This window comes from Lithobates pipiens, unplaced genomic scaffold (assembly GCF_037356315.1).
Source record: "Lithobates pipiens isolate NorthernLeopardFrog02 unplaced genomic scaffold, aLitPip1_a1.2 Scaffold_18, whole genome shotgun sequence".
Classification (NCBI taxonomy): Eukaryota; Metazoa; Chordata; class Amphibia; order Anura; family Ranidae; genus Lithobates; species Lithobates pipiens.
This window is the reverse complement of record NW_027507758.1, coordinates 72,644,903-72,660,063: the sequence shown is the minus strand read 5'-3', so window position 1 is coordinate 72,660,063 and position 15,161 is coordinate 72,644,903. Positions and strand designations below refer to the sequence as shown.

The window sequence follows — 15,161 nt, the reverse complement described above, 5'->3', positions numbered from 1 at the left end:
TATAGCTTTCGGCGTGGAAATCCTTTCTGAGCATGCGCGAGACTTAGTTGGCCGAACAAGCCTACACACGAGCGAACAGTCCGCTGAAACCTTGTTTCAGCGGACAGTTTTTCGGAATTTCCGTAAGACCTTGTTCGTCCAACTGTCCGCTGAAACTGTCCGCTGAAGCCCCACACACGAGCGGACTGTCCGCCCAAACACTGTTCAGCGGACAAGGTTGGGCGAACAGTCCGCCCGTGTGTACGCGGCCTCAGTGAATAATAATGGTGTTTATTTACATAGGTGACAAGTAAGTGAATATAACAGTGCACAACCAACCCAAACCCACAGACAACAATGGTATATACAAATAATGGGAAATACCGGAATAGTAACAAAAGCCAGCCTGAGGTCATACACAGGGGGGTCAGCAGATGGGTAAGGATGGGGAATAAACAGGACAGGGCGAGGACGGATGGATGGGCTGCAGAGCAGGGATCCAAGACAAACAAGAGGGACAGGTCCAGGATGGGATCGGAATAGATCAGGTCGGGTCAGATGCAGGCTCAAGGTCAGGGCCCAGGGAGAGAGATACCAAGGCAAGCATGTGTTGGCTTGCCAGGTATTTATAAGACTGCAGTAATTGTCCTCAAGTAACACCTGAGCGCAGGAAGTGTTGCCTACTCCCTACTGCCAGGATCCATCTGCTGGTGGACGCCAGTACTGCGGCCCAATGATGACACAACACCAGCAGGGAAAGTCTCTCCTGACTGTTACAAACTGCCAGGAGACACCTGCTGGTGGATCTCAGCACCGCATGCCAAATGATGGATCTTACCAGTGGACGGACCCTTTCCTGACAATTGGCCTCATCAGACCACAGGGAATGGTTTCAGTAATCCATGTCCTTAGTCTGCTTGTCTTCAGTAAACTGTTTGTGGGCTTTCTTGTGCATCATCTTTACAAGAGGCTTCCTTCTGGGACGACAGCCATGCAGACCAATTTGATGCAGTGTGCGGGTTATGGTCTGAGCACTGACAGGCTGACCCCCACCTCTTCAACCTCTGCAGCAATGCTGGCAGAACCCATATGTCTATTTCACAAAGACAACCTCTGGATATGACGCTGAGCACATTCACTCAACTTCTTTGGGCGACCATGGTGAGACCTGAGTTCAGAGTGGAACCTGTCGTGTTAAATCGCTGTATGGTCTTGGCCGCTGTCTTGCTGCTCAGTTTCAGGGTATTGGCAATCTTCTTATAGCCTAGGTCATCTTTATGTACAGCTACAATTGATAGCGATAACACCAACTTTAACACACCTTCTCCCCATTCACACCTGAGACCTTATAACACTAAGTTACATGACTTAGTCACATGACACCAGAGAGGAAAAATGGCTAATTGTGCCCATGTGTAGGGGTGGGTTGAGCGTTGGAACACTAATACTCCTACAAAAAAAAACCTGATATTTATACAAAAGTAAACACATTTTTATTAAACTAAAAGACAAAGTTTAAAATACATTACAGTCTTTAGTGATTTAAATTTTGAAATCATGGATGTGCTGGTTCCCAACGGGTTTATACAAAGAGTGGCCTACGCATTTCGCAGATAAAACCGATTCGTCAGGGTCTTGAGAATAGCACAGATGAAAACGTCATATACATTCTACAAAGAAAACATTAATTAATATATCATACATTATATAATCAATATAAATACGTAATGATGCAAATGGCATACAGGTGTTGACTAATGGTCTATACATACATTTATGACAAAAAAATATATATGTTACAGCAAATGTTGATAAACTAAATATACTGCAATAAAAAACAATAAAAGAAACAACAAAAAAACAGCAGTCATATTAACTGTATATATCACCTAGTGTGCAGTCATATTTTGCGCCTGGTGTGTCTAAAAAAGTTGTGCCCAATTTGGACATTTTCACTTAGAGGTGTACTCACTTTTGTTGGCAGTGGTTTAGAGATTAATGGCTGTGTGTTGAGTTATTTTAAGGGGACAGAAAATGTACACTGTTATACAAGCGGTACATTCACTATTTTACATTGTAGCAAAGTGTCATTTCTTCAGTGTTGTCACATGAAAAGATATAATTAAATATTTACAAAAATGTGAGGGGTGTACTCACATTTGTCAGATACTAATATATATATATATATATATATATATATAGAGTTTCATGAGAAGAATAAATCTACAGGTGGAATGGGGAATCCCTTTAAAAATGAATGTCATTGTGCAAAGGTTGTATAGCAAGCAGAACAGAGCACACCACCCCCTCATAGAGTTTCCAGAGCCTCTACACAAAAGGGAGTGACATTGTTAAATGAAGGAAGGAAGGAACTGTAGGCTTACCTCCGTTGATGACCTTTCAATGACAACACACTCAACGACACCCAAGAGCAATTGCAGCGAGCTGCCTTTCCTGTACTGCTCCAAATAGGCTGCATCTCCAGATAAAACTTTCTAACAAGCTTTGAGGCCTCCTTGGATTACTTCATCGCTTTTCTCCAATCTGGCAAAGACAGGAAACAATAAAACAAAATGGTCTTCAGATGATATTTTATTATTTCCATCGCCACTTCAAGGAAGATGTCAAACAATTCAGAAGTAACAGGACAATTCATCATAAAAGGATGTATTTATTTGGGATGTTGGCGAGGAGAAGGACGTGTTGTTAAAATTCTTAATTGACAATATCTTGGGCATTTTATATGAATTTTTATTTTTAGCTTGTACAATATAAAAATACAACAATGCAAACTAGAACATAACAATAAAGCCATGTCTTGTTAAAGTCTAAATTAGGAAAATGATTTTAATTAATTATATTGTATGCTAGAGTTTGTGTGTTAATATTATTATTACTACTATTAAAATCTTGTTAAAAACAAAACGGTGTTCACATATTTTATTATTTCCATCACCCTTCAAGAAATATGTCAAAAGTTTGGTAGGTAAAGGAAAATTCATCATAAAAGGACGTATTTATTTGAAGCATTAGCAGGGAGAAAAGGAAGCATTGCTCAAAGGTTGATTAACAGTCTCTTTAGCATTTTTATTTTCCACCTATCCAATATAACAATACAGTACTGTTATACCTACCCCTAGCATTAATGGCCAGGCACTATAGTTGACTCTGTGTTCTTCACCTATAGCAGCCCCCTTTCCCATAAAGCAAGAAGTCCTACTGGTACTTGATTGCCCCCAGATCTTATAAATAATGCTATAGTGCCTGGCCAGCCACCATGCTGGGGCAAGCGCAAGCTAAGCACAGCAGATAAGTACTTGCGGTTGGCAGACAGGCAGACTTGTCCAATGGCGGTCCAGGTTTCAAGGCAGGTAATGCTCAGAAAGTAGTCAGGGGCAAATCCGTGGTCAAAAGGCAGGCAGGGTTCAAAGAGTAGCCCAGGTTTAATCAGAGGTCCATAACAGGGAAATCTAAACCAGAGGGCAGGGAGGGGATCAGGTGAAGGCAAAGGTGAAGGTACAGAAAAAAGGCCGGCAAACAGGGAGATTAAAGTACATGTTGCAAACACTATCATAAGCATGACAATAATGGCTTGGCAGGCTTAAAACAGGTTTTGGATTCCACCCAAAGGCTGTGTCTACATCTATCACCCTGCAGGTGGACAGTCAGACAGGGAGCGTGCAGCTTAGCCAAAGCCAAGATGCTGGAATCCATGGCAGCTGCCATGGAACAGGAGAATTAAACTCTTCTCACAAATACAAACTAGAATACAACAATAAAGCCATGTTTTGTTAAAGTCCAAATTAGAAAAATTGTTTTAATTCACTCTGTTGTATCCCAATTACAGTTTATATGTTCTGTTATTATTATTATTATCATTATTATTATTATTAAAGTCTTGTATTTTATTAGTTGCATTACTACTTCAAGGAAGATGTCAAATGATTTAAATTAGAAAGTACCAGGACAATTCTTCGGGACATATTTATTTGGGACATTGGCAGGGAAAAGAAGAAGCACTGTGCAAAGCTTGATTAACAATGTCTTTAGCATTTTAAATGCATTTTTTATTTTTAGCTTGTCCAATATAAAAATACAACAATACAAACTAGAACGCAACAGTAAAGCCATATCTTGGTAAAGCCCAAAATTGAAAATTGGTGTTAATTCATTCTCTGGTACATTGTATACTGATTAGAGTTTCTATGCTCTATTATTATTATTATCGTTATAATAATACTTTTATTGTTGTTATTATTATTTTTTAAAGTCTTGTAAAAAAAAAAAAATAATGTTGTCCATGTGATATATATTTTTTCCATAACTGCTTAAGGGGATATATAAAATGATTCGGAAGTAACAGGACGATTCATTATAAAATGATGTATTTATTTGGGGGCGTGGGCGGGAAGAAAAAGCATTGGAAAAAGCTTGATTAACAATCATTTTAGCATTTTAAATGCATTTTTATTTTTAGCCTTTCCAATATAACAATACAACAATACAAACTAGAACACATCAATAAAGCCATATCTCGTTAAAATCCAAAACCAAAAAATTGTTTTATTTCATTATTTTGTATAGTGATTGGAATTTCTGCATTTTTTGATTACTATTAGTAATAGCAGTAGTAGTAGCATTAGGGTCTTGTTAAAAACAAAATGGTCTTAGATTATATTGTATTATTTTTACTGCCACTTCCAGGAAGATGTCAACCAATTTAAAAGTAACTGAACAATTCATCATACAAGGACGTATTTATTTGGGACATTGTTGGGGAGAAGAGGACGCGTTGTTAAAAAGCTTGATTAACAATCTAATTAGCATTTTCATACATTGTTATTTTTAGCCTGTCCAATATAACAATACCACAATGCAAACTAGAACACAACAATAAAGCCATGTCTTGTTAAAGTCCAAAATTGAAAAATGGTTTCAATTCAGTCTCTTGCATACTGATTGGACTTTCTGCTTTCTGTTTTTTTTTTTTTTTTTCTGGTATCTGGATCTGAACCAACAAACTTGATCATTGCACCATATCCCCAGTAGTTTAGTATAAACAAAAATTGCAACAAAATTCTTTTGTATTATTACAAAAATCATATAAAATATAATAAAACATGAAAAATGCTTTAGGAGATTTTATATGGTTTTTGAAATAATGAAAAAGACGGTTTTATGACTTGTGTAATTTATCACTGTAGCACCTGAAAAGTTCTTTTTTTTTTTTTACAAATAACACCAAGTTAAAGGCCGACTTTACTGTTATTGAAGAGAAGGTTGTTAAACACGTATACTCCCTTTCTAGGCACTCTAACCTTTTCTTCCTAAAGAATGATAAAAGTCAAGGAGTTTTACTAAGCTTGCCCATTGTCTTTTAAGGTCTTGTTTAACGACATCATGGTGTGCTGTTACCATGGTAACCAAATCAGAGGTAAACTTTGTAGCGGTCAGCTGCAGTCACTGGTTGCTAGGGAATACGAAGGACCCTTGTTCTTTGCATCTTGTTCTTCTACAAATCTCTTTGTCTGCATTAAACATTGTCCCTTGACAAATAATAAATGGTAGTGCCCTTTAAGCTCTCTTCTAATTATCTTGTAATTCGTGACCCTAAATTTGTACACAGCTTGACCTTCCTCTCAATGAGTCGTGTGCATTTTAACTATTATTTCTCCAACACAGTCATTTTTCACTAACCCTTGTTGGAGTGATGGCCACCAAGCATGTTATAGGAGAAATAACAAGACTAACTAATTAGGAATGTTTGAGTGTCAGGCTTCAGCCCCTTATAAAGGAAAATGACACTAAAGTTGGTCATACACTAAGATTGCCAAAAGAATGTTCATATGAACACTCCTACAAAATTTCTTGAGAAAGATTGCTCGAAAGTATTTCAAAATTGTGTTTCCTTCTAAAATTCAATTTTGAAATAATTGAAATGTCTGGAATGAAAACCACATTCACTGTTAAAATGTGTTTGTTCAAGAATTTCCGTTCTGCTCTTTCGAATTTTCTTATTACTGTGGTTGAAATCCAACATTGATTTGACCCCAGTAAAGGTTGGAGAATTTCTTAAAAAGAAAATTTTTGAGCAAAAATTTTGTTAATGTATGGCCAGCTTAACGTTAGCTATGACTAATAAAAGATAATTCCACTGTTGAAAGTAAAAGTAGATCTAAAAAAGATCTGTAAAAGTAGATCTAAACTCATGTTGGTGTGATTTTAAAAGTTATTTTTATTCTCTTTAACTCTGCAGCATTAATTAAAAATACTGGGTTATCCTGCCACAAGGGTCCTTGGTATTGTACTTCCTGTAATGGGGTGACAACTGCTTCCCAGTTGTGCTCCTGCATTGTCGCCCTGTCTTATAGGCTCCTGATAGAGATTGCAAGTTGCCAAGCAGACATGCATTGTACAAGTGTGGTCCACTGTCACTATCAGAAAGCCGCTCCAAAGCATTGATGTGCAACCAGCGCTGGAGAGTGCATATAGACAGAAAGTGTACTTTAGGAAGGAAAAAAATCAGTGCCAATCACTCCACTGGCTTCCGCTCACCCAACAAATAAAAGAAAAAATCTTAATAACAACCTAAAAAGCCACCCACAGCTCTGCCCTGAACTACATCACCAATCTCGTCTTAAAATATCACCAAACCCATTTTCTTTTCTCCTCCCAAGACCTCTTGCTCTGTAGTGTAGCGCTACCCCCTCTGGAGCCGCTGGTAATGATGGATCTTCTGTTCTGCCTCTTGAAGCTGCTCAGTCCCCACCAACACATCTGGTTATTAGCTGTAGGCTGCTCACACCTGTGTAACTTTAAGCGTTATTATGCTACTATTCTATGATAGTATATAGTAAATCAGGAGCAACTTGAGAATTAATGAGATGAACGTATTAGTAAAGGGTAAGCAAATGCAATGCATAGAACAAATAAACTGGACAACAAAATGCATTAGATAGTTAGTAGACATGTGCGATTAGTTTTCGTACGAATCACAAATTCGTACAAATTTCCCTAAATTCGTACGTTCGGGAGGATCCGGAATACGAATTGCCATGCGTCCGAATTTTGTACACAATACGAACTTTTGTTTACGAATTTCGGATCAGTTGTCGTCGCATCGACGACTCAGTCATTTTGCTTATTATGAGGGGCTCCCACCATCCTTGTGCTATGCTGACTTCCTCCTGGGGCTGTACCTCTGCTGTGCTCATTATGAGGGGTTTCCACCATTCCTGTGCTGACATACTGAGCATAGCAGGGGTACAGCCCCAGGAGGAAGTCAGCACAGCACAGGGATGGTGGGAGCCCCTCATAATGAGCACATGGCTGCCATGCACAGCTGCTTTAGTTTTTATACCCCGCACTGTACGGGGTCAGCGGGGATATGCGGGGTCCATGGAAATTGTTTGGTGTTACCAAGCATGTGCTCTCCGTACATCCCCGGTGACCCCAAACAGTGTGGGGTGATCAGGCGAAAACTGGACCAGCGATACATGGCAGACAATCCGCTTCTCTGTTGAATTTTCAAATCTTAAAGGAACAAACTGAAGAGAAGCTGATTGGTTGCCATGGGCAACTGCTCCCGATTCTGTTCGCTTCAAGCTTGATCAATTTCCCTAAATGTCTTTTTATCTGTTCTAGCAGTCATATATGTAAATGAGAAGAATGGTGGGGGCACATCAGGGCACATTGGAGCACATCAGGGCACATTGGGGCACATCAGGGCATATTGGAGCACATTGGGGCACATCAGGGCACATCGGGGCACATCAGGGCATATTGGAGCACATTGGGGCACATCAGGGCATATTGGAGCACATTGGGGCACATCGGGCACATCAGGGCATATTGGAGCACATTGGGACACATTGGGGAACATCAGGGCACATTGGGGCACATCAGGGCACTCTCTTCTCGTCCATCCCAGATGATATCACAAGCAAATAGGGGTAGATGAGAAGCGAGGGGAGGGATTGTGTGGAGGAGGGATAGGGACCAACTACTAAGACCAAATGGCCATCTCTGCTGCAGTCAGTTCAAGAAATGTTCAGAGTGAGGGAGGGGTACCCCAGCTTTGGCAAATTGATTTTCAAAAATACTAACTGCTCCATTAGCTGGGGGGACAACTGGGATCTTTGGGGTGACAGGATGTTTCCCGTCACAGAAAACACCCACTCACTCTGGGCACTTGTCGGAGGGCAGGACAGTAGCTCCTTGGCAATATCTGCGAGGGCAGGCCACTCCTCGCTCTTCCCCTGCCAAAAAAACATTGGATCTGTGGTGGGGTGCACTGGTGGGGCTGACAAATAGGACATGACAACCTCCTTTGCTGATATGGGTTTCTTGGGGTGCACTATGCTGGAGGTTCCCATTAGGGTGTCAAGTGCCTCAGCTAAGACAGAAGATGTTCCGCTGGCAGGAGCTCTGCTCACTTCACTAGATGTAGATGATGCATGGGAGAGGGGGTCTTCAATATCTTCTTCTTCCTCTTCCTCTTCTCCCACACTTACCATCTGCCTTTCCCTCTGACGCACCCTGTCGATTAGTCTGTCCCGCCATGTTGTCAGAGCACTACACTGCACAGCCATTTTGCCCTTGATGTGAGGGTCACACATGGCAGCCAGCATCAGTTCTGGGCAAGAGGCGGTCAACTCCTGCGTGCGCCTGCCCAACTCCATCAGAAATGTGTTTAGCAGAGCCAACACATCAGGTTGAGGGCCACCACCAGGCAAAGATTCCTCAGCCGACTTGAACTGCTCCAATTTGCTCTGAAGGTGGTTGAAGAGTGGGAGCACATGACCAATGTTGGCATCCTCACGGCTTAGGTGTTCTGTGACAGAGAGGAAAGGCTTGAGGACTGCCACAATCTGCCCGATTATGGCCCAGTCCTCCCTGCCTAAAGGTCTCTCTATGCCAATGTTATGATCACAGGCCATGGCATGGAGAGCCTTCTGCTGCTCAAGGATGCGTTCCAGCATTGCTAGGGTTGAATTCCACCTAGTCCCCACATCCTGTTTTAGGCAGTGTTCTGGAAGGCCTGCCTTCCTCTGTTCCACCCTGAGGAGGTGGCTGTCCCTCACACTCCGATGGAAGTGGCCAGCCATCTTCCGACAAGAGTCCACCACTTTGGACAGCCTTCCATCGCCACCAGAAATGGTCTCCACCAACCGAAAACTGTCAGTTACCACCTGGTGAAGAAGGTGGGCTGAGCAGCGCACACCCACAAAGCTGCCATCCCTTACAGCCTTGACCATGTTGCTGCCTCCATCAGTGACAACATAGCCAATCTGGTAGTTGCTGTCTGCCTGTCCAAACCACTGCAACAACATTTTCTGCAGGGCTTGCAGGATGTTTCGCGCTGTGTGCTTTTCATCAAGCACCTCAGCGTGCAGGAGGAAGGAACGGTACCCATGTTTGTCAACTACTGACGAGGATCCAGATGTTTGAACTACATCATGGGACACCTTGACCTGCCACCAATGTGCCGTCAGGGACAGGAAGGCATGCTGGGCACTACACGCACTCCACAGGTCAGTGGTCAGGTGCACTGCCTGTCCACCTGCCCTTCCAATCTCCTCCTTGAGCACCCCGACACAAGACCTGTATAAGGCTGGCACCACAGTTTGGCTGAAGGTCTTACGTGATGGCACACGGTACTGTGGTGCAACAGCCTGCATCAATTGCTTGAAGGGCTCACCTTCCACCATGTTGAAAGGTGCTCCTCCAACTGCAATGAGCTGGCCAATCAGGCATGTTATTTTATGCACCTGCGCCCGAGACATACCCTTACTCTGAAAGCCACCAAAATCTTCCAGGGTGGCCTGGCTGGTATGGATTGGATGCGGGATGGTGGCTGTGGCGGTGCCACTATTGGTTCCCCTTTTGGTGTTTGGAGGAGTGGCCATGATACTTTTCTCCCCTAACAGCACTGCATGGTGGTGCACACGCATGTGCTGGTTCATGCCACTGTTACTGAGATGCCCTATGTCTCGGCCCCGGCTGACCTCCCTGCCACAGTGATTGCATTTGGCCTTCTGACTGACACCAATTCTTTGAAAATGCTGCCAAATGCTGGAATGGCAGCCACCACCTCGGACACTGCCTGATGGAATACCTTCCACTGCAGTGGTCACACTCTCTTTCTGAGGTTCGGCAGGAGCGGGAGGAAGAGACCTGAACATCCCAGGTATATTGGGTGCTGTGATGGATTGAGGTCTAATAGTTGCATTGGCCCATTCTGATGCTGGAGGCTTAGAAAGCACTTGGGCAAGGGTCTTTTCAGGAGAAAAAAGTAGTGGGGACTGAGGGGAGATACTTTCTGGGCTGTCGGTGGTGCCAACACGGGTAGAGGGCTGGAAATTAAATTTGTGTACAACAATGTCAGGAAAGCCTGCTTCCACCTCTTTCACATTGCCAAGGGAACAGTGATCATTAGAAGCAGTAAACTCTGTCTCCTTGCTGACCACTGCCAAGCTCCCTGTAGTGCTGATGGTGATGGCACTGGCAGCAATGGTGGTGGTGACATCATCATGAGCCTCGGCCTCCTGACATGTTTCCTGCTGCATGGCCAGGATCTCCAGCTTTGGCTGCACAAGTGTATGTGCACTGGGAACCCCTTTGGCCTGCCCTCTTCCATAAAAGGTACCAATGGGCAGCATGTTACCAGCAGCAGTGGCAGAGGTGGTAGCGCCACTTTTGCTATGAATTGTGCTGCTGGTTCTAGGAGGTAAATCCTGGAACAGCTGGCGACATGCAAATGTCTGCTGTTTGCCAGGCTCTTTATCACCAGCAGTCTTCACTCCCAGTCGCCTCAGCTTTATGGGAGGTGAGCTGAGCTCAGAGGGTGCAGAGACAGAAGGTCCCACCTGCTGCTCATGTACACAGCTCATAGCTCTCCCTCTCCCAGCAGCACTCTTACTGCTTTTTTGGCCTTGTTTGCTGCTCATTTTTCCTTTAAAAGTTAGAAAAATGTAGACAAAAAAAATATGATTTTGATTGCAGCAAACTAACACCAAAATCACCAAATGTACAAAAAAAATATTATACCAACAGAAAATAACAAAATATTAACTAAATGAAACAAGAAATGAAAAAATAAATGATCTCTCAAAACCAAAAAACGAATAAAACCAGAAACTAAACACTAAGAGATGATACACTTGCAAACTACAACTGATATAAACTAAAATGAACAATGAAAAGCTAAGGATTGCAAAGATATTCGCTCAGATGCACAGACAAATAATCGTGTGATCTGCTCCACTACACTAACTAACCCACAAAGGGAAGTCACATGATCGGGCCTGCCCTGTAGGCCTCAGCAGCAGAAGAAAACCTCCGATTGGTCAATCAAGTCACGTGTTGTTTCCGTAGTAACGAAATTTGGACATATTGTCATATTGAGGTATATATTTTTTTCCTTTAAATTCATCTTAAAGAACAATCATACAAGTTAACGAACCTAACGACAATTCGTATTTCGTACGAATTAAAATTGAATTTCGGACACGAAATACGAAGTACGAATTAATTCTAACATGAATCGGAACGGAACGGAACGAAACAAATTTATTGACGGCGCCCATGTCTAATAGTTAGTATTAACGCCATAATAAGGCTAAGCCCCATTACACTAGTCCACACATTGTCAGTAAGAATAGCATCAACCGTGAAAGCAGGAATGACATAAAAGAAACATCACTGTACTTCCTAGCAAGAGCTACTGAAACAGCATTCCTGAGTGTGCTCTATGCATACAGCCCTTTAGTGTGGGTGTACACATTTCTAACAAAGGGATATCTCAAGATGTGACTGCAAAGTACCTGCAAAGTACCTGCTGCCTTACTTTCAGTGTTGGCTGGATTTCATTGAGGCCCTTCTGTAGGTGGTACACATGTAGCTGTCCCTTTAAGAGTGTGAAAATAGATGTATAGGGGGCTGCTAAATAATAAGCAGTCTCTAATGGCAGTAACTGTATGCAGCAAAGGACTGAACTTGGCAGTTATGCACACCACTCCTGGTGTACCACAAGTCCGGTCCCATACACTTGGCGGTCCATTGTCACAGAAGTCCTCACAATCAGGCCTCTCACAAGGCTCAGTTTCAGTGTTCATACTCTCATCAGCTCTCTCAAGATCTGTGTCTCTGAAGGTAGGCACAGACAGATGAGAGCAGCAGGTCTGTGTCTCACAGTCCACATCAACAGAGGCTCTCTGTGGCTCAGTTCTCAGCCTCTCTGGACACAGCTTTGGTTTCCACATTCTCCCCTCCAGAGCAGGCACACACAGAATCAAGTCACTGTGGTCTTGGTGTCCTGAGCAGATCCCAGCAGCAAGTCTTGTTTCCTCCCCACGCTGTTGTCCCCCAGATCACATTTTCTTGGGAAAAAAATTGTATGTCTTCTCCTCTGTATGGCAGAAATTGTGGGCCTGTAGTTCTGCAGCCATTAGCCTCCATTCACTTGTATTGATCAGCGCCTCTTAAAGAACTACATATCCCATGATCCTTTGTGTCTGCCTGGCAAGTTCCTGGGGGAAATTACATAGAGCCCATCCCATAGAGCAACCGAAGTGATGTTTTTTCACGGCCATCTTGGTACACCCCACACTCAGCCACACTAAGCCTACAGTCTTAAGTTGCAAAGTGGACATCTTTTTACACCCACCGAAGTCTTGCATTTCAAACTTATTTTTAACAGTAATAACTGAGCTTATATTGTGAAATACAGGATTTTGAAATCCGTTTTGATGTTGAATCCTAACAGTAGAGGTGTTCTCTCAGATTAGCAAACCTGTGAGATCAGCAGGCTTGCTGCTGCTTTTACAATTCAACATCAAACAATGACTAAAGTGGCCTTCGCGCTACTATAAATAGATAAGGCTATCCTTTATATTGAATAAATACTAAAAATGTGTATCTAAAAGTGAAATCATAGAATAAATTAAGAAGTTTATGGGTTGATCCGCGCAGTGGAACTGCTATGATATAAGGACTATTAAACCAAATCAGCCAGAAACTGCTGCCCCTACTTGTCACCACCCTAAGGTGGGGTAAATAATGAGACAAAACTATGGTACTGTAGGTCTTGGCACTGTTCCTTAGGTTGATAAACGGTGTATTTAAATGACAGTTTTTACGAGGGGAGAGAAAACTTTATATTAGGCTAGAAAAACTTCATAAACAATGGCTTATCCCAAAATGCTATACACCCTTATCTTATTTCAAATACCAATAATAATTTCTCACAAATCTCAGTGCAAGTAATGAATCGCTAAAATATATGTGAGTAGTGCATCAGTGCACTATAAATAAAATATCCCAACAATCTAATTAAAAATTATACACGTGTAAAAATAAAGTGCAACTAAGTGCTAATAACCTGCAGCAGGGTCTAATAGTGTTCACATAACACTGAATCAGATAGAGTATATAGTGATCCTGTGCAAAGGTATATGTATATAAACCTCAAATATAATATAGTGATATTGGATAATATAATGGTGATAAAAGGCAAAAAAAATAATGATGGATATATGAGATATGTCGAAAATAATTATACTGAATATCAGAACAAATTAATAAAATATAATATATTCTAAAAAGAGTCTCATAAGATGGTATATAGAAAAAAACGGAACTTCCGCAAACAAAGGAGAATAATTCATCAAAGATGCAATCCAACACTGAGTTCTCAGAACTCTCACCTCCACTCCTTTGTCCTAACAGCATCTCTCTTAGACAACTCTCCTGCTTGTCTCACTATCCACCACCAGGGGGTCTTCTGTTCCTGTACTTTCAAGGCTCAATAATGTGGACACATGTATGTATAAGGTGACCTCCTTCTCCTTATCGCTCTATACCACCAAGGGGCCTTCCGTCCCTGAAGCTGGTTTAATGGACGCCAAGCCACAACATCCACTTCCACATCTGAAATAGCATAAAACTCACCAAGAGAACGAAGGGGAAAGAACAATGCCTCCAATGGTGTAGTATATTAAAATAAGGATGCTAAATTTATTAAATAAATAAAATTGGACTCTCACATTATATAAAAAAAGGTACAGCTCAAAAGTAAAATGCCCGTTGGGCATCTTCCGCCAGTCTCACGTCACTTTCGGTATTGCGAGGCTTCGCTCCCGGCCACTCCCGGCCACTCCCAGCCACTCCCTACGTGGTACGTCAATCACATAACTTCATTAGAGAACCCCTGATGAAGTCACACGAGTGACATAACGCGAGTGGCCGGGAGCCATGCTTGCTAACCAAATGTCAGAGAAATAGCCAGTATCGGCACTTTCTCATGTGCCTGCGCGGTAGAATAGTGCTCCAGCGGGTGTGTGATACAGCAGGACGGCGCACACGAGTGCGCAATACAACGTGGCGCTGCGGGTGTGTGTGCACTGAAGTGCGCATTAACGTGACAGCCCCTTGCTGGCCTATAAAAGCCTGACCAGCCCTTTGTCTAATTGCTGGTTTGTGTCTTAGCTTCCTGTGTTCCTGTCTCAAGTTCTGCTAACCTGTATTTACCTGTTGTGACCCGGATTGAACCTGACCTGCTCTGATCCTCTCCAGCACTTTGACCCCGGCTTGCCTAAAGGACTTGCTTCTGCTGGACTTCCTGTGTTTAACCCCCAGCCTTCTACTAAAGACTCAGTCCCAACCACTACCTTGGGTCTGCTGGGTTAGAGCCCCGGCCGGACTTCCTACTCCAGTTTGGTGTCAAGTCTACTTCTGCACGGCATCTCTGCTCTACAGGAGATCTCCACTCAAGACCCACCTAACTGCTGGTAACCCGTGCCTCTCTGTGCCCTATGCCCTCTGTACCACCTTCAGGGGTAGAGTGCGCTCCGCTGCAAGGGGAGCCACTCTCAGCATCTCGGCCTTGGTGAGTACCATGACACCAAACTTCTACAGAGCCTCTGCCCTCCTCTGGAACTCTCTTCCCCATATCTGCCTAACTATCTCCTACTCTGTCCACCTTTAGATGTTTCCTGAAAACTCAGGATTTATTATAACACAGATTGATCAGGTGGTCATAATGCATAAAGCAGTCACATCAATAGAAGTGATGGCTAGCCAAACATCAATGAGTATCTTTAATAAGGAGTCAAGTAAGTATTTGTTATAAAGTTTGCTAGAAAGCTTGGAATGTCGATTTCTTACCTGCTGGGATTTTTTGT

At 42.6% G+C, this 15,161-nt stretch overlaps 1 long non-coding RNA gene across 2 annotated transcripts in view; it reads right to left on the bottom strand.

The window, feature by feature from the left end:
• The window catches only part of LOC143990059 (uncharacterized), a 149,921-nt gene that overhangs the window by 25,540 nt on the left and 109,220 nt on the right, over window positions 1–15,161 (bottom strand). Inside the window, exons 1-2 of one of the 2 annotated variants that reach the window (XR_013277131.1) lie at window positions 3,297–3,444; window positions 2,364–2,523 (exon numbers count right to left, since the gene is read on the bottom strand). This is a non-coding gene — a long non-coding RNA (uncharacterized LOC143990059). Of the gene's footprint in view, window positions 1–2,363; window positions 2,524–3,296; window positions 3,445–15,161 lie in introns of those variants that run through there. The other variant, XR_013277130.1, reaches the window with a different exon arrangement.